General features: G+C 42.2%; 1 protein-coding gene and 2 pseudogenes across 2 annotated transcripts in view; all 3 read left to right on the top strand.

The window, feature by feature from the left end:
• Positions 1-25,350, top strand: part of CYSLTR1 (cysteinyl leukotriene receptor 1) — a 100,838-nt gene that overhangs the window by 18,931 nt on the left and 56,557 nt on the right. The window lies entirely within an intron of this gene.
• LOC101423009 (caprin-1 pseudogene) lies at positions 13,135-21,088 on the top strand (annotated as a pseudogene).
• On the top strand, positions 20,667-22,468 carry LOC139436156 (caprin-1 pseudogene; annotated as a pseudogene).

Genomic DNA, 25,350 nt, shown 5'->3' with positions numbered 1-25,350 from the left:
TGGACCCCCCAAACAGGTGCTTCAGCTAGTTCCAGATAGCTCTGAGTGTTTACTAACTGCCCTGTAGCAGGAGCTGACTCTAAGAGCTCCTTACTCCACTGCTATCTTGTTGGTTCTCCACCACCACCCCCCCCATATTCTTTTTTTACCTTTAGGATTCATATAATACCTCCTTTGATTTTGGGGGTGTTTTGGGGTTTTTTTTTAAGATTTTTTAAATTTTTCTCCCCTTCCCTGTCCCCCCAGTTGTCTGCTCTCTGTGTCCATTCGCTGTATGTTCTTCTGTGGGAATCTGTGTCTCTTTTTGTTGCATCAGCTCTCCGTGTGTGCGTGGCACCATTCCTGGGCAGGCTGCACTTTTATCGTGCTGGGCGGCTCTCCTTACGGGGTGCACTCCTTATGCATGGGGCTCCCCTATGCAGGGGACACCCCTGTGTGGCATGACACTCCTTGAATGCATCAGTACTGTGCATGGGCCAGCTCATCACATGGTTCAGGAGGCCCTGGGTTTGAACCTCCCATGTGGTAGGCGCCTATCCATTGGGCCAAACCCACTTCCCCCTCTTTGGATTTTGCTACAAAAATATTACAATATTATTACCTATTATTAACTATGGTCTATAAGTTACATTAGTTATATTTTCCCATGTATCACCATATTCTTTACTGCTGGTATTAACTACAGTCCTTGTCTGCTGCAAAAATCACAGTTATACAGTCTCTGTATCATCCTCCAACTGTCTTCCAACTAACATTAACCTCCCAAAACTACCCATTTCAACCACAATCACATCCATAAATCAGCAGTTTGTTACACTCATTATAATATGCTACTATCAACTCCATCCATTATCACATATTTACAATTGACCTTATTAAACATTCTACATACATCCAGCATCAGTTACCCCTTCTCAACCCACATTCCATCTCCCACCAAACTACACTACATAGGCCAACTCCAGAAGTCTACTCATGGCATTTAGTTCATATCAGCGAGAGCATACACTATTTTCCCTTTTGTGTCTGCCCAATTTCACTCAACATAATGTCCTCAAGGTTCCTCCCTGTTGTCACATGCTTCCCCAACTTATTTCTTTTTACAGTTGAATAGTATTCCATCACATGTATTGACTACATTTTATTTATCCATTCCTCAGCTGATGGACACATGTTCTTTCCATCTTTTAGCAATTGTAAATAATGCCATTATGAACATTGATGTGCAAATATCTGTTCACATCTTGTTTTTCAGTTCTTCTGAGTATATTCCTAGCAGCAGGATGGCCTGATCATATGGCAGTTCTATTTTCAACTTCCAGAGGAACTGCCAAACTATCTTACACAGAGGTTGCACCATTTAACACTCTCACAAATAGTGGCGGAGTGTTCCTATTTCTCCACATCTTCTCCAGCACATGTAGTTTTATTTTTTTTTAATAACGGCCATTCTGTAGGGTGTGAAATGATATCTCATTGTAGTTTTGGTATGAATTTCCCTAATAGCTAGGAATGTTAAGCATCTTTTCATGTGTTTTTCAGTCATTTGTATTTCCTCTTTGGAAAATGTGTATTTGAGTCCTTTGTCCAATTTTTAATTGGGTTTGCTTGTTGTTTTGCCATTATATCACATGGAAATCAAAACCATGTCAGATATGTGGTCACCAAAGAAATTTTTCCATTGAGTTAGCTGTCTTTTCACCTTAAGAAAATTGTTTGAAAGATAAGAGCAGAACTAAATGAAATAGAAAATAAGAAAGCACTTGAAAAAATAAACAAGACCAAGAGCTGGTTTTTTGAGAAGATCAACAAAATTGACAAACCTTTAGCGAGATTAACAAAGAAAAAAAGAGAAAAGATGCAAATACACAAAATAAGAAATGAGAAAGGTGATATCACCACTGACCCCACAGAAATAAAGACTATCATAAAAGGATACTTTGAAAAACTATATTCCAACAAAAATGACAATTTAGAGGAAATGGACAAATTCCTAGAAATACATAAGCAGCCCATACTGACGAAAGAAGAAATTGATGATCTTAACAAACCAATCACAAGCAAAGAGATAGAATCAGTCATTAAAAATCTCCCAACTAAGAAGAGCCCAGGGCCAGACGGCTTCACAGGGGAATTCTACAAAACATTCCGGAAAGAACTAACACCAATCCTGTTGAAACTATTCCAAAAAATCGAAACAGAAGGAACACTGCCTAATTCCTTCTATGATGCCAACATTACCCTAGTACCAAAGCCAAACAAAGACACCACAAGAAAGGAAAATTACAGACCAATTTCTCTAATGAACCTAGACGCAAAAATACTTAACAAAATACTTGCTAATCTTATTCAACAACACATTAAACGAATTATACACCATGACCAAGTGGGATTTATTCCAGGTATGCAAGGATGGTTCAACATAAGAAAATCAATCAATGTAATACACCATATAAACAGATTGAGAGAAAAAAACCACATGATTATGTCTATAGATGCAGAAAAGGCATTTGACAAAATACAGCACCCCTTCCTGATAAAAACACTCCAAAATGCGGCGGCTTGCTCGGTCGGTAGAGGTGGGGTCTGGCTGCGGACGAGGGGTCGGTCCAGCTCTGGACGAGGGGTCGGTCCAGCTCTGGACGAGGGGTCGGTCCCACTTGGGACAAGGGGTCGGTCCGGCAGCAGACGAGGGATCGGTCTCACAAGGGGTTGCGCGGTTCGGCTGACGGGGTCGCCCGGCGAAGCCGGCGACGAAGGGGTCGCCCGGAGAAGCCGGCGACGAAGGGGTCGCCCGGAGAAGCCGGCGACGAAGGGGTCGCCCGGAGAAGCAGGCGACGAACTGGGGACAAGGGAGGCCAGGCCCTTGTCGGGGGCTCTCAGGACTGGAGGGCGCACGGCAGAAGAACTACCGCGGAGACAAGGTAAACACGCAAGTCCACTTTATTGAGGGACAGGCAACAGTTTTATAGGGGCTGGGGAAGGCTGATTGGTCGAAGCCACGCCCTGTTCTGATTGGTTGCCGGTGAAAGGTCAGTGGGCGGTACTGGACGGGGGAGGGGTGGTGGTTAGGGATTGGCTGTCGCTGTTGCTGGGGGAAGGGGCAGGGTTTAGGGATTGGTGGCTGCTGTTGCTGGGGTGGAGGGCAGACTTGAGTTTCCCGCCCACGCCTGGCTGTTGCTGCTGTCGGGGGAGGGAAAAGGGCAGACTGGAATTTTCCGCCCACGCCTGGCTGTTGCTGCTGTCGGGGGAGGGGAAAAGGGCAGACTGGAATTTTCTGCCCTGCGCCTGCACAGGGAGAAGGAAGAAGAAGGGTGCCGCCCCACAAGGCATCGGGTGGCGCCATCTGGGAGGAGGGGTGGCCGCGGAAGCATGGCTGCCGAGAAGGGGAGACCCAAGGGCACTCTGCGCCCATGCCGAGCTTCCTTCAGGGGTGGCGGTGGGCCCGACCAACCACCCTATTATGGGGGCAGCGGAATTAGGCCTACCACGGCCGCTCCCCTGCCAGGCCAGCAAACCACACTTCAGCCCGAGGGATGACCGCATTTCCCCCTTCTTTTCAAATAAGGGCCAGGATGGCAGCAGCAACAAGTAGCCGAGGCCCAAGAGGCAGTAAGCAATGAGGGAAGCGGGGCTGAAGAGGGAGGTGAGTATGACAGGGATACAAATGTACAATTTGGGGGGCAGTATCTTGCTGTTGCAAGCAAGGGTGGCCAATGTCCAATTCTTGTTGATCTCGGTTGCTATAAGGTCCATCTGCTTGTTAAAAGTCCAGGATGACAGCGCGTTACAGGTAGTTGATCTCTTCTTGGCGGCGAAGAGCGGTAGAGGCAGACTGTGTGATGGTCTGGAGGATCGCAGCGGTGAGGACAAGTCGCGTCAGGGCACCAGCGACGGTGGTGGCGGCAGCGTTGGGAGTGGTGGAGACGTAGGCGAGGACAATAAGAAGGCCAAAGTCTTCACGGGCGCGAGAGAGGCCGATGTTAATGGGGCGGGCTGACATGGGGCGGCCCAAACTGCAACGCAGTAGGGGTTCAAGCGAAAAAAGGAGGGGGGCGGGGGACAAGAAAGGATGCTTTGGATGGCTGAGAAGAGGAGTGAGGTCGAGACAGGAGGAAGCTCCGCAGAAGTATGGGGAGGCAAGAGCAGAAGCGTTATTGGATGCTAGAAAGCAGGCCGCGGGCCGGGGAAAGCGGGTTGCGGGCCGTTTAGCAGGGCTGGAGCTGCTTGAGAGCGATGGCGGCATGGGGGGCTGTGGTTACAATCTTCTGGGGTGGTAGCGGCTAGACAGATGGCAGAAAATATTATCAAGAAAGCAAAGGTTATGAGGAAGAAATAGAGTATTAAAGGCTGTGGGGGAAGTGAGAAGATCATTTAGAGGATAGGGTTGAGAATGGTATGTTTAAGACAGCAGCTTTGTGGTTTGTAGGAGACTGCTTTATAAACGAAGGAGAATGAGGGCAGTAAATATAGTAACGATAGATAGGAAGATGACAGTGAGGAGGAGTCTTTGTTTAAGGTTCCAATCGTCCAGCGCAACAGTGGCTAGGCCGATAGCGAGGGGTGTTGCTAAATAGACAATGGCTGCAAAGACAAAATCATCTTCTGTTTCCTTAAGAATAACTTTTCTTTAAATACTTAGTAGCATGCAATATTAGAAACCGTTTCCCAAAAGCAAGTTGGCAGGGGAGCTTGGTTGCTGTTAATCTTTCCTGTTATAAATTACCTTTTATTATTATTATCATCAATTTAGTTTTATATATATATATTTAAGAATGACCTTTTGGAATTAGCCATTTAATACCTTAATGTAAACAATGCTTTATTAAACCTTTTATTATTATTTATAACCATATAGACTATTGAAGATAAATTTTATCTTTACAGAACACATTCCCTTACGTAAAGTTATCACAATACCTTTTACACTTGCCGCATGCAAATTAAGTTTCAAGAGTTTATGAAAAATTAGCCATCCTACTTTAGGACAAAATACGTCTTTTTGCAAAACTTATTACATTTCAGTTAGCATTTTTACAAACTTTTAACCTTTTTTAATATTCATATAAGTTTCACATTCTTTATATTATCCTGTGAAGAAAAATAAGTTATTCATTTTAATCTAGGCAAGAAAACTTTTTATGAAGACGTACAGTTAATTTTGTTAATTAAGACTTACAATTTTTTTTAATTGTAGATATCTTATTAACATTTAAACTTATGTATTAATATAATAAACTTAAGTATTAATATAAGCGCTTATTTAATTTTTGGCCATTTGAATAGAGCTCTTTTAAAGATTTCTAGTAATTTATATTTACCATCCGGAGGTATCACAATATATGTTGACATTGAACGAACAGACAGACAAACACAGAACAATTACAACACATTAACAGAAATATATAATTTATTTACAGTTGACTCATAACTCTTACTTTCTTGGTATAGCTGCTTTTAAATCCTTTTTTATATAGCATATCATAGATTATACCCTTCAAGATTTCTTCTGGACTTCATGTTGCCTGTAATAAGCCAGGAGGGAATCTTTTACCTTCCTGCTCCACAGCAAAAGTGACCCTATCTATAAGGCGAGTATAGGTGTCCAGGTCCCAAAGCTGACACGTGGTAAGCCACGGATTAAAGGGGAGAAGAAGGTCCCAATATACTTGAAGCTGTTTGAAAGAGATCTTACACTGGTGAGTGTCTAGGAGACCGGCGAGGGCCCGAACTTGTGGGGCTTGCTTAGCAGATAGGATGTTACCCATTGCTAATGGCCTTTTGGAGCCGATAAGAAAAGGGGCCCTTACCTTGAGAGCGTGGCAATGGGAGCCGAGGTGCGTGGTGAGACGAGGGGTCGGAGCCGATGGGACTCCGACGGTGGTCGCGGGCCAAGAGAAGGCCCCGATGAGGGGAGGGCGGAACGACGAGCAGTGGAGCAAGGCAAAGGGGAGCAAGTGCGGAGGGGAGGAGGCAGAGGTGAAGGCAGGGGTGGAGGTGCTCAGGCACGCGCTCCTGAGAGTTTTATTGGTGCCTCTTAATCATAGCGGGTCGGTATAAGCCCCCGACATGGAAGGAGAAAGCCATCCAGCGATTCTCCCAGACCGCCGTGGATCGTATGAGGTCACCAAGGTTCAGGAGCAGCAATGCAGAGCAAAAAGATAAGGGTGAGAAGAGAGGAGGGTGTAGGGCTGTGGGAGGGTTACTTCAGACATGCAAGCGCGTGCTCCCGAGAAATCCAAGGCTCCTCTTAATCATAGCGGGTCGGTATAAGCCCCCGACATGGAAGGAGAAAGCCATCCAGCGATTCTCCCAGACCGCCGTGGATCGTATGAGGTAGCCAAGGCTCAGGTAGCAGCAATGTTGCATGAGAGAAGTCCCAAGGTGAGAAGAGAGGAGGGTGTAGGGCTGTGGTAGGATTACTTCAGACGTGCAAGCGCGCGCTCCCGAGAAATCCAAGGCTCCTCTTAATCATAGCGGGTCGGTATAAGCCCCCGACATGGAAGGAGAAAGCCATCCAGCGATTCTCCCAGACCGCCGTGGATCATATGAGGTAGCCAAGGCTCAGGTAGCAGCAATGTTGCACGAGAGAAGTCCCAAGATGAGAAGAGAGGAGGGCGTAGGGCTGTGGTAGGATTACTTCAGACGTGCAAGCGCGTGCTCCCGAGAAATCCAAGGCTCCTCTTAATCATAGCGGGTCGGTATAAGCCCCCGACATGGAAGGAGAAAGCCATCCAGCGATTCTCCCAGACCGCCGTGGATCGTATGAGGTAGCCAAGGCTCAGGTAGCAGCAATGTTGCATGAGAGAAGTCCCAATGTGAGAAAAGAGGAGGGGGGGGCCGCCAGGTTATGGAGTGAGGCTGTGGTGGAGTTGCCTTGCCCCACGTTGTGCTGTGGTGGGGTTGCTTTGCCCCAAGTTGGGCGCCAACTGCGGCGGCTTGCTCGGTCGGTAGAGGTGGGGTCTGGCTGCGGACGAGGGGTCGGTCCAGCTCTGGACGAGGGGTCGGTCCAGCTCTGGATGAGGGGTCGGTCCCACTTGGGACAAGGGGTCGGTCCGGCAGCAGACGAGGGATCGGTCTCACAAGGGGTTGCGCGGTTCGGCTGACGGGGTCGCCCGGCGAAGCCGGCGACGAAGGGGTCGCCCGGAGAAGCCGGCGACGAAGGGGTCGCCCGGAGAAGCCGGCGACGAAGGGGTCGCCCGGAGAAGCAGGCGACGAACTGGGGACAAGGGAGGCCAGGCCCTTGTCGGGGGCTCTCAGGACTGGAGGGCGCACGGCAGAAGAACTACCGCGGAGACAAGGTAAACACGCAAGTCCACTTTATTGAGGGAGAGGCAACAGTTTTATAGGGGCTGGGGAAGGCTGATTGGTCGAAGCCATGCCCTGTTCTGATTGGTTGCCGGTGAAAGGTCAGTGGGCGGTACTGGATGGGGGAGGGGTGGTGGTTAGGGATTGGCTGTCGCTGTTGCTGGGGGAAGGGGCAGGGTTTAGGGATTGGTGGCTGCTGTTGCTGGGGTGGAGGGCAGACTTGAGTTTCCCGCCCACGCCTGGCTGTTGCTGCTGTCGGGGGAGGGAAAAGGGCAGACTGGAATTTTCCGCCCACGCCTGGCTGTTGCTGCTGTCGGGGGAGGGGAAAAGGGCAGACTGGAATTTTCCGCCCACGCCTGGCTGTTGCTGCTGTCGGGGGAGGGGAAAAGGGCAGACTGGAATTTTCTGCCCTGTGCCTGCGCAGGGAGAAGGAAGAAGAAGGGTGCCGCCCCACAAGGCATCGGGTGGCGCCATCTGGGAGGAGGGGCGGCCGCGGAAGCATGGCTGCCGAGAAGGGGAGACCCGAGGGCACTCTGCACCCATGCCGAGCTTCCTTCAGGGGTGGCGGTAGGCCCGACCAACCACCCTATTATGGGGGCAGCGGAATTAGGCCTACCACGGCCGCTCCCCTGCCAGGCCAGCAAACCACACTTCAGCCCGAGGGATGACCGCACCAAAAGATCGGAATACAAGGAAACTTTTTGAACATGATAAAGAGTATATATGAAAAACCTAAAGCCAACATTGTTTACAATGGCGAAATCCTGAAATCCTTCCCTCTAAAATCAGGAACAAGACAAGGATGCCCATTGTCTCCGCTCCTATTTAACATTGTCTTGGAAGTACTGGCTCGAGCACTGAGACAAGAACCAGATATAAAAGGCATTCAAATTGGAAGGGAAGAAGTCAAAATTTCATTATTTGCAGATGACATGATCCTATATATAGAAAACCCTGAGAGATCTACAACAAAGCTCCTAGAACTCATAAATGAGTTTAGCAAAGTCGCAGGTTATAAGATCAATGCGCAAAAATCAGTAGCATTTCTATACACCAATAATGAGCAAGATCAGGAGGAAATCAAGAAACAAATACCATTCACAATAGTAAATAAAAAAATCAAATACTTAGGAATAAATTTAACTAAAGAGGTAAAAAACTTATACATCGAGAACTATACAAGATTGTTCAAGGAAATCAAAGAAGACCTAAATAAATGGAAGAATATTCCCTGTTCATGGATAGGAAGACTGAATATTATTAAGATGTCTATCTTACCAAAACTGATCTACACATTCAATGCAATCCCAATAAAAATCAACACAGCCTTCTTTAAGGAACTAGAAAAACTAACTATGAAATTTATTTGGAATAAAAAGAGGCCCCGAATAGCCAAAGACATATTGAAAAAGAAAAACGAAATAGGAGGAATCACACTTCCTGACTTCAAAACATACTATAAAGCTACAGTAGTGAAAACAGCATGGTACTGGCATAAGGAGAGACACACAGACCAATGGAATCGAATTGAAAATTCAGATATAGAACCTCATGTATATAGCCATATAATATTCGATAAAGCCACCAAACCCTCTCAACTGGGAGAGAATGGCCTATTCAACAAATGGTGCCTGGAGAACTGGATAGCTATATGTAGAAGAATGAAAGAGGATTACCATCTCACACCTTATACAAAGATCAACTCAAGATGGATCAAAGACCTAAATATAAGAACCAAGACCATAAAGACCTTAGAAAGCAGTGTAGGGAAACATCTACAGGACCTTGTAATAGGAAATGGCTTCAAGAATATCACACCAAAAGCACGAGCAGCAAAAGAACAAATAGATAAACAGGACTACCTCAAAATTAAAGCCTTCTGCACCTCAAAGGAGTTTGTCAAGAAAGTAAAAAGGGAACCCACACAATGGGAGAAAATATTTGGCAACCATATATCTGATAAGAGACTTATAACTTGCATATATAAAGAACTCATAGATCTCGAAAACAAAAAGATAAACAACCCATTTAAAAAATGGGAAAAAGATTTAAACAGACACTTCTCCAAAGAAGAAATACAAATGGCTAAAATGCACATGAAAAAATGCTCCAAATCCCTAGCTATCAGGGAAATGCAAATCAAAACTACAATGAGATACCATCTTACTCCCATAAGTTTGGCAGCCATGAAAAAAACAGTAGAATACAAATGCTGGAGAGGATGTGAAGAAAGGGGAACACTCATCCATTGCTGGTGGGAATGCAGAAGGATCCAACCATTCTGGAGGACAGTTTGGCAGTTTCTCAAAAAATTATCCATAGATTTGCCATATGACCCAGCAATACCACTGCTGGGTATATACCCATCAGATCTGAAAACAAGGACACAAACCGATATATGTACACCAATGTTCATAGCAGCATTGTTCACCATCGCCAAAAGTTGGAATCAATCCAAAAGTCCATCAACAGATGAGTGGATCAATAAAATGTGGTATATACACACAATGGAATACTACTCAGCTGTAAGAACCAATACACTACAATCGCACGTGATAACATGGATGAACCTTGAGAATCTTATGTTGAGTGAAGCAACCCAGGCATTGAAGGACAAATACTATATGACCTCAATGATATGAAATAAGTTAACTGCCTCAGAGAGCTAGAGTCTGGAAAAGTGGCTTACTGGAAATCGGGGGGTGGAGGAAGGCTGTGAGTTAATGTCTGTAGGGGTGGAATCTGTGATGAGCTGGGGGTAAGTATGAGCACAAAGAAGGGACAAAATGGGGGCAAGGGGTTACCTTCGGGTGGGGTTTTCTGGGTTTGAGGTGGGCTGGGGATGGGAAGAGGGGTAATATGGTCCAAGAAATAGGTGGGAGGGAGGGGCAACATACAAACATGGGAGAGTGCCAGAAGTTCATTGAGAACTAAATGTTGAGTAAAACGTATCAAAGTATAAGTAGGAGGGTTACCTGGTTAGGACGCTCAGGGGGTATGGTCTGATGCGGGACGGACTCCGGAGGGAATAGCTGAAGGCTCATTTTGCCAAGGTGGGTTCTACCATTGGGTGGGGTGGACCCATATCCTGGGGAAGACTAATGCCGTCGAATAGAGAGAACTGTATCTCTCGTGAGAAAGGACGGCTCCCAGGGCATTAGATTGGCAGGCGTTGTGGGCCCTAAGGGGAGGGGAAAATGGACGTGCAATGGATGGAACAAAGGTAAATAAGGGGGCAAAAGAGGAGTTATGTGAGAGTACACGAGGATGAATATAAAACAGCTAATATTACACCAAAAACATATAGGGGACGACAGACTAATAATGAAAACCATAAGACAAAACATAGGATAACTAAAAAATTTAGAAAACTGTACAACCTAAAGTATGGACGACATAGTAAGCACAAATGTTACCTTGTTTGAAAACTATAGTTTCGGAATCTGTACATCAGTTTCAGGAAATATGATATGAATAAGTTAAAAGATTATTGCTGTGGAAGGGAAAAGGTTTTATGGTGGATCTGGGGAAATACTGTATATTGTATATATGAATTTTGGTGATCTAAGACTCTTCTGAAGCTGGCATTATGTTGGGATTCACTTTACGGGAAGTTTTGGATCACAGAGTGGTTCAACAATGGCAGCGGAGGAATACTGATATGGGATGTTATTGACAGGATATATATGGTTGACAGGGAGTTATACAGGGCATATGCCCAGGGTATATGGTAATGTCTATATATACTCATAGTGGAAACAATTAAAAACAACAGCTGGGGGGGTACTGGGCTCCTGGCTGGGGGGTCACTGTTGTGGGCCCTGGGAGAGCAGCAGCAATCCTCCAGGTGCAACGGCAAGAACCAGGAAGGAAGGAGGGCCCAACAGTGGGCTCTTGATACTAATGGCTACACTTTTGAGCCTATGCACCTGCAATAAGAACAAGGCCTAGAGTAGCATTGTGCCTGGGGGTTTCCTCCTGACAGCCTTCATGTTACTCAAATGTGGCCACTCTCACAGCCAAACTCAGCGTGTAGATGTGATGCATTCCCCCCAGCATGGGACACGACACCCGGGGATGAGCCTCCCTGGCACCGAGGGATCACTACCACATACCAGCTGAAGAAGCAACTAGAAAATGACCTTGAATTAAAGATTCAATGAGGAACAGCAGAATATACCTGTCTACATATAATAACATGACTTCGGGAAGCGGTTTGACCTAATGTAAGGGGGAAATGGAAAGGAGAAATGAGATTATAAGGCTGTGAGTCTCTAAAAAAGAGTCTGGAGGTTGTCAGAAGGAATAGCCCTATGTACAACTGAACAGAGTCTAAGAGACAGATAAGGTAGATACAACCCCAGGTATTGGTTCTTTTGAGGGATAAAGAGACCCACGGGTTCTATGGTCATGGCAGAAGGGGTTCACTGCCGTGACAGATGGCTCTTCTTTGGAGCTGGTGTTTCTGCGTGATGGAAATGGACTCAGAGGGGATCTCTTTTCACAAGACTTGCATGCTACTTTATTGGAATTGTAGTTGGTGCTGGGTTTAAGATATATGTAGGGGATTTGAATCTCTGGACTGATAATATGACACCCAGGCCCAGAGCCTCAACAGACTTCAGCTCCTACACTTTGACTTATTGGACTTACTCCACTCAGCTAACATGGAGTTGAAGAAGGTCAACCACCACAACATGTAGAGTGTCTACAACTAGAAGCGGGAAGAGTGCATCCAGTACCCATGTGGAATCTAAGCCCTCACTTGACATAGGTGTGCAATGGACACAACCAATCCAATGTCCACAGAGAAAATGTGGAATGGGTGTGGGAACGGTAGCCATGGGGGCTGCTGGGTGTGGGGAACGGGAGGAAGAGATGAGATGTGGAGGCGTTTTCGGGACGTGGAGTTGTCCTGGATAGTGCTTCACGGACAATTACGGGACACTGTAGATCCCCCCAGGGCCCACTGGATGGAACGTGAGAGAGTCTGGGCTATGATGTGGACCATTGACTATGGCGTGCAGTGATGCTGAGAGATGAACTTACCAGGTGCAATGGATGTATCACGATGATGGGAGAGAGTGTTGCTGTGGGGGGGAGTGGGGGGGCGGGGGCGGTGGGGTTGAATGGGACCTCATATATTTTTTTTAATGTAATTAAAAATAATAATAAATAAATATTTTTAAAAAAAAAGAAAATTGTTTGAAGCACAAAATTGTCTAATTTTGAGGAAATCCTATTTACTGATTTTTCTGTCATTGCTCATGCTTTTGGTGTAAGGTCCAAGAAAACACCACCTACCACAAGATCTTGTAGATGTTTCCCTTTATTTTCTTCTAGGAGTTTTATGTTTCTAATTTTTATATTTAGGTCCTTGATCCATTTGAGTTAATTTGTATGTACGACATAAGATAGGGGTCCTCTTTCTCTCTTTTAGAAATGGATATCCAGTTTTCCCAGCACTGTTTATTAAATAGGCTGTTCTGACCCAGCTGAGTGGGTTTTACAGCCTTGTCCAAAATCACTTGACCATAGATGTGAGGTTCTATTTCCAACTCTCCATTCAATTCTATCAATCATTCTGTCTATCTTTATGCTGGTGTCATCTTGTTTTTTCCACTGTAACTAGATAATATGCTTTGAAGTTGGGTAAGTGAGAGTTCTCCAACTTCATTCTTCTTTTTAAATATATTTTTGTCCATTCAGAGGCACTTACTCTTCCAGATAAATTTGATTATTTGCTTTGCTAATTCTACAAAGAAGGTAGTTGGAATTTTATTGAGATTGTGTTAAATACGTAGATCAGTTTGGGTAGAATTGACATCTTAATGCTATTTAATCTCCCAATACATGAACACAGAACATCCTTCCGTTTATTTAGGTCATCTTTGGTTTCTCTTACCAATGTGTAGCAATTTTCTGAGTATGGGTCCTTTATGTCTTTGGTTAACTTTTTTCCTAAATATGTGATTCTTTTAGTCTCTATTGTAAATGGAATATTTTCTGACTCCTTCCTCAGATTGCTCATCAGGAGAAATAGCAATAACACATATTTATGCAGCTAACTTACATGCCCCAAAATACATGAAATACACACTGACAAGACTGAAAGGAGAAATAGTATTCTCAGCAATTATAGTTGGATAATTCAATATACCACTTTCAGCATTGGATAGGACATCCGGACAGACGATAAATAAAGAAACAGAGAGCTTAAATAATATTATAAGTGAACTAGACCTAACAGACATTTACAGAGCATTTCACCCTGAAACATCAAGATGTATATTCTTCTCAAGAGCTCATTGTATCTTTCTCTAGGAGAGACCATATTTTGGGACATATTAAGTCCGATCTCAATAAATTTTAAAACACTGAAATTATACAAAGCACTTTCTCTGATTGTAATGGAATAAATTTAGAAAATAATAAAACTGCACAAAACGGAAAATTCACACATATATGGAGATTAAGCAATACATTCTTAAATAATCAGTGAGTCAAATAAGAAATTGCAAGGGAAATCAGTAAAAACCTCAAAATGAATGGAAAGAAGAACACAATATATCACAACTTATGGGATACAGCAAAGGCAATACTGAGAAGGAAATTTAGAGCCCTCAAGGCTTATATTTTTAAAAAAGAGGGAGTGAATGTGGCTCAAAATGTTGAGCTCCCATCTCCCACATGGAAGGTCCCAGGTTCTGTTCCTGGTGCCTCCTGAAAAAAACAAAAACAAAAAACAAGCAATGGAAACAAGAAAAGCAACTCAGGGAAGTTGATGTGGCTCGGAGGTTGAGCACCAGCTTCCCACATATGAAGTCCTTGGTTCAATCCCCAATCCCCAGTACCTCAAAAAAATGTAACTCAAGCAGTTGAGCACCTGCTCTCCATGTACAAGGTACTGGGTTAAACCATCAGTACCTCCTAAAAGCAAAACAAACAAATAAATGAAAAGACCAACACCCATTGGGGAGTGGATGTAGTCCAGTGGTTGAACACCCATGGGGAAGGTCTTGGGTTTAACCCCTGGTACCTCATAAAAAATAACCTAAAGGCAAGGACTTAACTATATACATGGAGGAACTAGAAAAAGAAGAGCAATCAATACTTGAACAAACAAAAACATAATGAATATAAGAGTAGAAATTAATGAAAAGAAAAAATAAGACAATAGAGAGAATCAACAGAACTTAAAGTTGGTTCTTTGAGAAGATCAACAAAATCAACAAACCTTCAGCTCCATTAACAAAGAAAAGAAAAGATGCAAATAAATAAAATCAGAAATAATAGGGGAGGCAATACCCCTGATCCAGCAGAAATAAAAGAGATCATAAGAGGATATTATGAAAAACTGTATGCTAACAAACTAGTCAATGTTGATGAAATGGACAAGTTTCTAGAAACACAGGAATAACCCAAACCAATCCTAGAATAAATAGAAGACCTCAACAAACCAATCACATGTAAAGGAATTGAAACAGTCATAAAAAGCTTCCAAAAATGAAAAGTCCTGGACCAGATGGCTTCACAGATGAATTCTGCCAATCATTTAAAGAGATTTAATACCAATATTGCTCAAAAATTTCCAAATATTGAACAGTAAGGAACACTATCAAACTCATTCTATGAGGTCAACATTACACTCATAGCAAAGTCAAATAAAGATATTATAAGTAAAGAAAATTACAGACAGATATCTCTAATATAGATGCAAATATCCTCAACAAAATACTTGCTAATGGAATCCAAAAACACATTTTTAAAATTGCACATCATGATCAAGTGGGCTTTATACCAGTTATGCAAGGTGGTTCAACATAAGAAAATCAATCAGTGTAATACATCACATTAACAAATTGAAGATGAAAAATATCATGGTCAGGTTAATAGATGCAGGAAAGGCATTTGACAAAATACAACATTGTTTCTTGATAAAAAACACTCCGAGTGATAGGAATAGATGAAAACTTTCTTAATATGATAAAGTGCATATGAAAAACCAACAGCTAATATTGTACTCAATGGTGAAAGACTAAAAGATTTCTCACTGAGATCAGGAACAAGTCAAGGATATCCACTCTCTCCACTGTTATTCAGTATTGTGCTAAAAGTTCTAGTTAGAGCAATTAAGCAAGAAAATACATAAAAGTCACCCAAATAGGAAAAAAAAGAAGTAAAACATTTCTCTTCTCTCATGTTATGATCCTGTATTTAGAAAATCCAAAAAAATCCATAGCAAAGTTACCAGAACTAATAGACAAGTTCAGTAAAGTGGCAGGATACAAGATGAGTACACAAAAATCAAGAGTATTTCTATACACTACCAGGTGACTTCTGCCTTCTTCTTTGTTTTATGTACTTTGCCTTCATTTCCTGCTTAAATGAATGGATTCAGTATCCTCCACCCCTTTTCCTTTATTCTCCATCAATCTGTAAAATGTCCACGTACACATTTTTTCATTCTTCAATGTTTTAGGTTTCTTTTGAATAGATTTTACACTCCTAGGTGTATCCACATTTCATTTTCCCTTTACATCATTACCTAGATTTCTGCACAATAGCATTAGCATTTTCATTTAAAAACTATGCTCTTCCCTCCACTCACTAGACACTGACCCTGGTGAGTCAAGTACTGCATTACACAAAATCCCTTAATACAATGTAGTATCATTTACAAAGTCACCCAATTAGGAGAGGAAGAGAGCAAAAATGAAAAAAACATGCTCACTGCCATTAATGGGCTCATTATCAAATTGAGTGAGACAGACATGTAAGCAAAAAACATAACTACAGCATTATGATATATATAGAAAAGAATCATGCACATGAAAGTATTCATAGAGAATGACAACTTCAACTGGGATTTTGAAGTATAAATAGAAATTTGCCAGGTCCACCTCTTTGAGCATGTAAGTGTAAAAGAGATAGTTCAAGTATCTGCAATAGAAAAGGTGTGATGAGGTAAGGGCTTGAACTACCTCTGTCAGAGAGAAAGGTTCAAGAGATATTATAAAAAAGAATAAACAAAACTTAGAGTTTACATGTTAGGGATAAGGTAAGGGTAAGGTGGAGACAAAGATAACTGTCATGTTCTATGGCAGGGTGACTAGAAGACTATTAGTATCAATGAAAGAACAGAAAACTCAGTTGGGGAAGTTGATTTGGGAGAGAGGATGATATATTTGTTTTAAATGTGAAGAAATTGAAAAAAAGTCCAGTTATCTAAGAAATTTAATAGGCAGCTGAACATGAGAGACTAAAATTTAGGTGAGTAGCTTGTCCCTGAAACAGATTTGAGTCATCCATATAAAAGTAGTATTTAAATACCAGGGGAAACAATAACTTCTCCAAAGGAAAAGAAAAGCATAGACTGGAGGAACAAACATTGGCATTACATTGACAACATTCAAAGCTCTCAGGAGATCAGCTAGAGGGAGGATTAGGGGAAAGTGGCAGAATAGAGAGCTCTGGAACTAAGTTTTTCCACCAAAAAAAAATTTAAACAGGAAGTAATTTTCTGAAACAACTATTTTGAAATTCAAGGGGCCAGAAGTCTATACAAGATCCAGAGAAGTGTAGGAGGAATAGGGTGATAAATTATGATAAAGAACAGGAAATTTTTCTCTGCACAGTGGCTACCAGGGCTCAACCCCACACCTTTGCAGCAGACCACTGTGGAGTCCAACCTCTGGTTAGAAGCTGTTGACAGAAAGGATGTAAAGATCCTCTTCCCCAAGAACAGGGGTGAGCATGGTTGATCACTGATCACACATTTTGATTATTGAATTCAGATCACTGTGGTATCAGCTCTGAGAGCAACCATTGTTTCAACCTTACCTGGGCAAGGGCTGTGGCAGTCATTGTTTCAACCCAAACCTGTGGGGCAAGTGATGGTGGAGACTTAAAGACTCTGCATTTCCTCAGGTTTGTGGGGGACAATTACCTGAAGGGCTGCATTTGCTGGGCAGGCCAGGAAATCTCAGTTTTAGGGAGCCAACTGAGAAGCTATTGGCACCTTTCCCAACCCTCCCTTGGCACATTGGAGAAGGTCAGCACCCTTCCCTTGCATCTCTGGCCCTGTTTCAACTTGGAAAGATGAACAAGGGAAAACTCTCTCCATTGTTCCCTCCTCCAAGAATTTTCCCTCCAGGCAAAAGTAATCTGGAACAACAAAAGGAATATAAAAATCTTGGATAGTCTAGGATAAAGGCCTGATGGCTAGAAACACCTGGAGGACGAATGTCTGAAACCTGGGAAACAAAGGGGACAATCAAATTCCTGTAAACAAGGGAAATCCAAAATAACTAACAAGCAAAAGCCCAGCACAAGATATAGGCCCAAAAATACAGGGGAAATCCTGCACACTGCATTTGCCATGGGAAGACATTCCTGATATGAGGGATGAAGCTCATGTAAATATCTTATCACCAGCTGGTTACAAAATCAAGAACCAAACATAAATCACAGAGTTAATATTTTAAAATGTTAAAATGTACCATGTGCAATAAGAATACAAGATAAACAAAGAAAAAGGAAATGATGGTCAATCAAAAGGAAAAGGATAAAAATACATAAAACACCAAAGAAGAAGATGAGAATGTGGGCATACAAACAAAGCTTTTTAAAAAATAGCCTTAAAAATCTCAAGGAGATAAAGGAAAATACAGAAAAAGAACTAAAGGATAACTGGAAAACAATGAATGAACAATATGAAATCTTTAGGAAAGAGATGGAAATTTTAAAAAGTTACCAAACAGAACTGGAGTTGAAGGCAACAATAACTGAAATGAAAAATGCCCAAGAAGGTTTCAAGAGCAAATTAGAGCTGACAGAGGAAAGAACTAGTGAAGTTAAAGACAAGACACTTGAAATAAGTCAGGCTGAAGAACAAAAAAGAAAAAAGAAATGTTGAAATCAAAAATAACCTAAGACACCATTGGGACACAATAAAGGGCACCAATAAACACAATATGGGAGTCCAAGGAGGAGAAGGAAGAGATAAAGAGGCAGAAGGAATATTGAAAGAAATAATAACAGAGAATTTCTGAAACGTAGCAAAAGACATGAATATGAACATCCAAGAAGCCCAGAGAAGAACAGGATAAGCATGAAGAAAAATATGTTCCATCATATATTGACCACATTACCAAATACAAAGGACAAGGAGAGAGTTCTGAAAGGTGCAAGAGAAAAGCAATGTATTAAGTACAAGGGAGTACCAATGAGACTGAGTGCTAATTTCTCACAAGAAAAAGAAAGCAATGGGCTGAACAACTGAAGCTGCTGAAAGAAGACAAATGCCAGCAAAGAATTTTATTTGATAAGACTTTCTTTGAAAAATGAAGGAGAAATTAACACATTCTCAGATAAATAAAAGCTGAGGGAGTTGATCACCACTAGACCTGTTCTACAAGCAATGCTAAAGGGAGTTCTTTGGGCTGAAACAAAAAGACACTAGACAGTGGTTCAACGTAGAATAAAGAAATAAAGACCACCAGTAAGGTTAGCTATATGGGTAATTATAGGTGTCAGGGTTATTGTAGTGTATTGTTTGGTATTTAACTCCACTTCTTAATTCCTACAAGTGCTAAAATGCATACAAGGTAATGATAAGCCCATGTTTTTTGACATAAAATGTACAAAGATATAGGTAGTAACAAGTACAAAAAGTAGTGGTGGGACAAAAGGGTATAGGAAGAGTGTATGTGCATGCTATTGAAGTAAAGTTGGCATCAACGCAAATATGATTGTTACATATTTAGGATGTTAAGTTTTAACCTCAAGGTAACCAGAAAGAAAATAGATCAAAATATATCCAGATAGAAATCAGAAGACACTCATTATGGTAAAACACAAAAATCAAATAAATATGAGTAGGCATTAACAGAAGTGAGAGGAAAAAGGTATAAGACTTATAAAAGCTAAATAGCAAAAATGGCAGAAGAAAGTCCAGTATTATCAGTAGTGACTTTAAATGTAAATGGATTAAACTCCCAGTCAAAAGGCAGAGATTGGCAGAATGGATTAAAAATCATGACCCAACCATAGGATGTCTGCAAGAGACTCACCTTTAATTCAAAGTTACAAGTAGGTCGAGGGTGAAAGGAAATAAATATACCATGCAAGTAGTAACCAAAAGAGAACTCAGGTGGCTATACTAATATCAAATAAAATAGACTGTAAGTAAAAAACAGTTATAAGGCCCTCCCCTAACTCCTCACTCAGGCTCCCAGCTGCTGCATACCTTGTCCTGTCTTTCTCCTGACCCATAGCTCTAGTCTTTCCTCCTAGTTTTTCTTCTCTTCCCTCATGTTCTAAAGATGCCTTCCACCACTAGCCACAGCATAAGCTGCAATAAGTCACCTGGACCGCCACCCCCATTGGGGTCCTCCTGGAGTAGGGTAGAGGCCAGGGGTACTGGGCTGGCTTTTCAGCATCCCATAACCAGCACCAGTGCTGTCCAGACTGAGTCCATGAATCAGATTTTTGCTGTGATTAACTAGAAACTGTGGAACCTGGGGAAGAAAAATGGCAAGCTTGATGATTACCAGGAAAGGATGAACAAAGGAGAAAGACTTAATCAAGATCACCTGCATGTGGCTTCTATGTACCAAGAAATCACAAATAACTTGGAGTTTGCAGAAGAATTACAGAAGAGTTTGATGGCATTAAGCCAAAATATTCAGAAAGCAATAAAGAAGACAGTAAGTACATCAGGAGCAGCTTGTCTGAAAAGAAGCTGAACAGAAAGATTTCATACCTAGTTCAGCTGCAGTATATTTTGAACAAATTTGGAGATAATGAGGTACCAACTGACCTGAAACAAGGCTTGAATGGAGTGCCAATACTGTCTGAAGTGGAATTGTCATTGTTGGATAAATTCTATAAATTAGTGGACACTGAACAGGACATAAGCTTGAGGTTGAGCAGTAAGACCATGCCTTCATGCACCTGTGGGACTTGCTGGAAGGGAAGGAAAAATCTATATGTGGAGCAAACTAAAGCTCTAAAGGAAATTGTTGGGAATGTTTTTCAGTCAAACTACTTTCACAATACCCACAACCACCAGAATGGGCCATGTGAGGAAGAAGAGGCAACCTCAGCACCTACAGTTGAAGAACAGGTAACTGAAGCTGAACCTGAGCCAGTAGAAGAGGCTCAACAAAGTGAAGTTGAATCAACAGAGTACGTAAATAGACAATTTAGCAAAATGGGTGTAGCTCAAGCAATTGGGCTCCTGTCTACCATATGGGAGGCCCAGGTTCGATTCCCAGGGTCTCCTAGTGAAGGCAAGCTGGCCCACACCACAGAGAGCTGATGGCCTGCACTGCAGAGAGCTGACAGCCCACACTATGGAGAGTTGGCACAGCAAGATGACATAACAAAGGGAGATGCAGAAGAGAGACAGTGAGAGATGCAGGAGGCTAGGGAGCTGAGGTGGCTTAAGCAACTGAGTGCCTTTCTCCCATGTCAGAGGTTCCAGGAGCTGTTACTGGTGCCTCCTAAACAGAAAATGAGAAGAGAAGAAAAGCAGTCAAAGGAGAACACACAGTGAATGGACACAAAGAGCAGACAGCAGGCACAGGTGGCAAGGGGGGATAAATAAAATAAAATAAATCATTTTTTAAAATAGACAATTTATGGCAGAAAAAGTTCAGCAGCAGTGGAAAAGAGCAGATAGATGAGCAGGTAGACTGTTTCACCTTGAAACAGTCAAGGTGGTAAATTCACTCCCACAGCAACCACAGGTTGCATCTCCTTCAGTATCAGAGCCTCACTCTTTGACTCCAGTGTCTCAGGCAAATCCCCTTGGAGAAAATAGTGAGTACAGGACCTTATGGCACAATTACAAAGGCTCTATAATTTCATACAGGATTTAAAAATTTTGAAAACCAGACACTGGATCCTGCCATTGTATCCGCACAATCCATGAATACAAAACAAATCATAGACATGCCCCAACTGGTTTGCACTCCAATACATTCTAAATCTAGACTTGTTCAAACTAATCAATTTCTTGTACAGCAAGAAGCTACACAGGTCCCTTTGGTTTCCTCTATGTACAAGGGGTACACAGCATCTCAGCCCTTGTATCAACCTTCTCATGCTACAAAGCAATGACCACAAAAGGAACCACTTGACCAAATTCAGGCAACAATCTCTTTAAATACAGACAAGACTACAGAATTATCATTCTTCCTGATGCTTCTCAGACTCGAGTGTTCCAGCTAAGACAAGCAAACCTTTACATAGCAGTGGAATAAATGTAAATGCAGCTCCATTCCAATCCATGCAAATGTTGTTCAGTATGAATGTCCCAGTTCCTCTTGTTAGTGGAAATTTAAAGGTTAAAGCTCCAAAAACAGTATCATGCTAGTTATAACAAGAACTTTTCTAGTCAGCTCACTAAGTAAAGCAAACAGAACTTCAGCAAGAACAGCTTCAAATAGTGCTTGGCACTTACCATTGTTCCCAGGACCAGCTCCAAAAAGTGACTAATAACCACCAGCAGCCAAATCAGCAGAACACAGGATTTCCACATAGCAGTCACCCCTACTACAACAGTCTTGGGATGTCTCATGGAGGCTCCTGTGGTGTTTGAGGCTTGATGAATGGATACTGAGGCCCTGCCAAAGGATTCAAAGGAGGCTATGATGGTTACCACCCTTCATTCTCTAATTAGAATGGTTATATGCAATCTCAGTTCAGTACTCCCCGGAACTTTTTTGGCTGTCAGTGGGATGGATATAAGTAGAATTTCAAGTGAGGTCTAGGCAAAGTAGACCACGTGGAGCCCCATGACATTGTGGAGAGACCCTAAGACCCAACAGAAGGATGCCACAAATGAACACTCAGCATGTAAATTAATGTGATTCGTGGATTATGTTTAATCACACACAAAAAAAAACACTGGCTAGTGTAAAAGCCAGTGTGCCATACTATGTTACCAGAAAAACTATTATCAATTTATTCTCCCTTTAAGGAAACTTATTACAAAGGGACCATTCCATTTTCATCCCACAAAGACAGGACTACAATCGTCTGCTTTATATTACCTGGATATGGAAGGAAGCATTTTTACTCTGCATGTTCTGTCCTCAGCATCATCTTTGAGCCTTGCACATAACACAGATTCCTCACCCTTACATTGGAATAAAGCATATTTTATAGGATGATAAATTGTCTTTGACAATGACTATTGTAAGATTGGTACTAAATATCATTCCTTATGACATATTCGTTGTTATTAATTATTGGATCTTGCTGTATTGTCACCAAAATTGGTACAGGTACTGATGAAAATCTTTAATGGATAATCATAACACTTTGGTCACATATCTTTTCTGCAGCCTAAAGGTTTTTAAAAGAAAAAGATCAAATGTCTGCTGCCGTTTAAAATTGTTATCTTTTGAAAAGCACCGTGTATTAGTCAGCCAAAAGGGTGCTGATGCAAAATACCAGAAATCTGTTGGGGTAGACATGTACAGTCACAAGGCCATGAGCATAAGTTACTTCCCTCATGAAAGTCTCTGACCATGTATTGGAGAAAGATGGCTGTCAGTCTCTATGAGGGTTCAGCCTTCCTCTTACTCCTAGGGCTCTGTGGTCCAAGATCCTTCCAATCTCAGCTGTAGGGTAGCATAAGTCTCGTCTCTCTTCTCAGGGCTTGTTTCTTTCGAGGCTTTCTCAGACTAAGGGCTCTAGTCTCTTCAGCTGCAAACTATCAGGCAAAAGGCTCAGCTCTCTCCATGAGGCTCTAGCATCCAAATCTGAACTCTCTGTGTTCTCCTTCTCCATATATTTATTTACTTCTCTGTCTTTGATTGAGCATCTACTTATATAGCCCACAGCTGTAGGCTAGTTGTTGGCAAGGATGCCCTAATGATGTGGTCAAATAAAAGCCCTAATCTTGATTTAATAAGGTAAAAGTAAAACATCTGAATCTAATACACCCAAAGAAACAGACTAGTTTACAAATACAATCAGTAATTATTTTTGGAATTCAATAATATCAAACTGCCATACATCAGTATGTGTTTTAGTTTGACTTTCCTTTTTAGGGAAATGACAGTCAGTAGTTTCAATTATGATAGTATAAGCAAAACAAATAAAACATATTTTTAAAAGTCATATCTTGGAAAAAAACAATTATGAGGGACAAAGATGGTCATTATATACTAATAAAGTGGCAATTCAACAGGAAGATGTGACAATTATAAATATTTATATGCACCTAACAGAAGAACCAAAAAATATATTAAGCAAATACTGACAGATGTGATGGGAGAAATTAACTATTCTATAATAATAGTAGGTGACTTTCAGGGAAGATGGCAGGACAGTAGGGGACTACAGGACACACTACTCCTATAAAAACCACTAGTGGACAGGCAGAAACTGTCAAAATTAATGGTTCTGCAGCTGTGGAGACCAGGGGAGCCCTGCACAGCGTACAGGAAAGAGCAGGGCAACTGAGAAGTTGCAGTAAAATCTGTGACTGAATCACTCCCACAGCAGTGGTGGTCCTCCATCATCCAGCTTTGAGGCTTCTCTTGGGTACAGGCCAGGGCTGACTGCCCACAGGGAGAGGGATATGAATCATTCTTCCCCAAGAACTGAGTTGGAAATTGCTTCTGATCAATGATTTTGGACTGCTGAGTTCCAACTCTGAATGACAGTTCTAGAAGGCATGGAATAAGGATCCCCATGGCCATTGTTTCAACACCTCCTAGGGGAGGTTGAAAAAATACTCTCCCTCCTAGAGCTGCTGGGAAAGGAGTGCTGAAGACTGTCATCTGCTGGCAGGACAGGGAAGTGGAGTTTTGGTGAGCCAAGAAAAAAAAAAACTGTTTGATAACTACCTTGATAGTCTCCCCAACGCCCTTTGGAACTGGTCAATGCCCCATTCATGGGTTCCTGGCCCTGTTTTGATCAGTTAAATAAGGGCAATTCTAAAAATCTAGAATAAGTTGAATCGAGTGTCATAAAAGAGCCTTAACAGAAATACAATCAAAAATAAAATCTTAGGCAATCAAAAGAAACTGACCATCAGGGTAAACTCATGAAGATAAGCAAATGCTTAGACATCAGAAAAAAATTAAAAGGCATACTAAGAAATAGGATGATCTGTCCCAGTCAAAGAAACAAAATAAAAAGTGAAAGAAGATGAAGAATTTGGAAAAACTAATCAAAGATGTGGAAATAACTATCCTACTCAGATATGACCTTTCTACACATGCCTCTTCTGTTAGTTTTACCGGACCTGTGGTTGGCATTTGGGTTGGTGTATACTCATGAGACCTGAATCTCTGGACTGTCTATGTGACAACCAGGTCCTGAGCCTCGCAGACTTGCAATTCCTGGACTTATCCTGGCCAGCTATTACAGGGAGATGAAGAAGGTCAACCACCACACCAGGGAGCCAAGAGTGCCTACAACTGCAAGCAGGAGAATTGCATCCATCATCCATGTGGAATCTAAGCCCCCTCTTGATGTAGAGGAGGATTGGACATAACCATCCCAGGGTTCACAGGATGGAGAAATAGAGTGTGGATTAGAGTGGACTTACTGGCATTCTGCTTGGGAACTATTGTGATTAGTAAGGGAAGAAATTGTAGTATTGATGTGGAGAAACTGGCTACGGTAGCTGCTAAGGATAGGAAGAGGGAAGAAGAGATATGATGTGGGGGCAATTTCAGGATTTGGAGTTGTCCTGGATGGTGCTGCAGGGACAGATGCTGAACATTGTGTGTCCTGCCATGGCCCACTTGGTGGACTGGGGGAGAGTGTAGACTACAATGTAGACCACTGTCCATGTGGTGCAGCAGTGCTCCAAAATGTATTCACCAGGTGCAGTGAATGTGCCACGATGATGGAAGAGGTTGTTGATGTGGGAGAAGCGGGGTGAGGGTGGTGGGGGATATATGGGGATCTCATATTTTTTAATGTAACATTTCAAAGAAAAAAAGAAAGTGAAAAAATAAAAGTGCAAAATAAAAAGGATATATGAGTGACAAATGCACATAAAAATATATT

The sequence above is a fragment of the Dasypus novemcinctus genome, chromosome X (assembly GCF_030445035.2).
Source record: "Dasypus novemcinctus isolate mDasNov1 chromosome X, mDasNov1.1.hap2, whole genome shotgun sequence".
Taxonomy (NCBI): Eukaryota; Metazoa; Chordata; class Mammalia; order Cingulata; family Dasypodidae; genus Dasypus; species Dasypus novemcinctus.
This window is presented reverse-complemented; position numbering and strand designations above follow the sequence as displayed.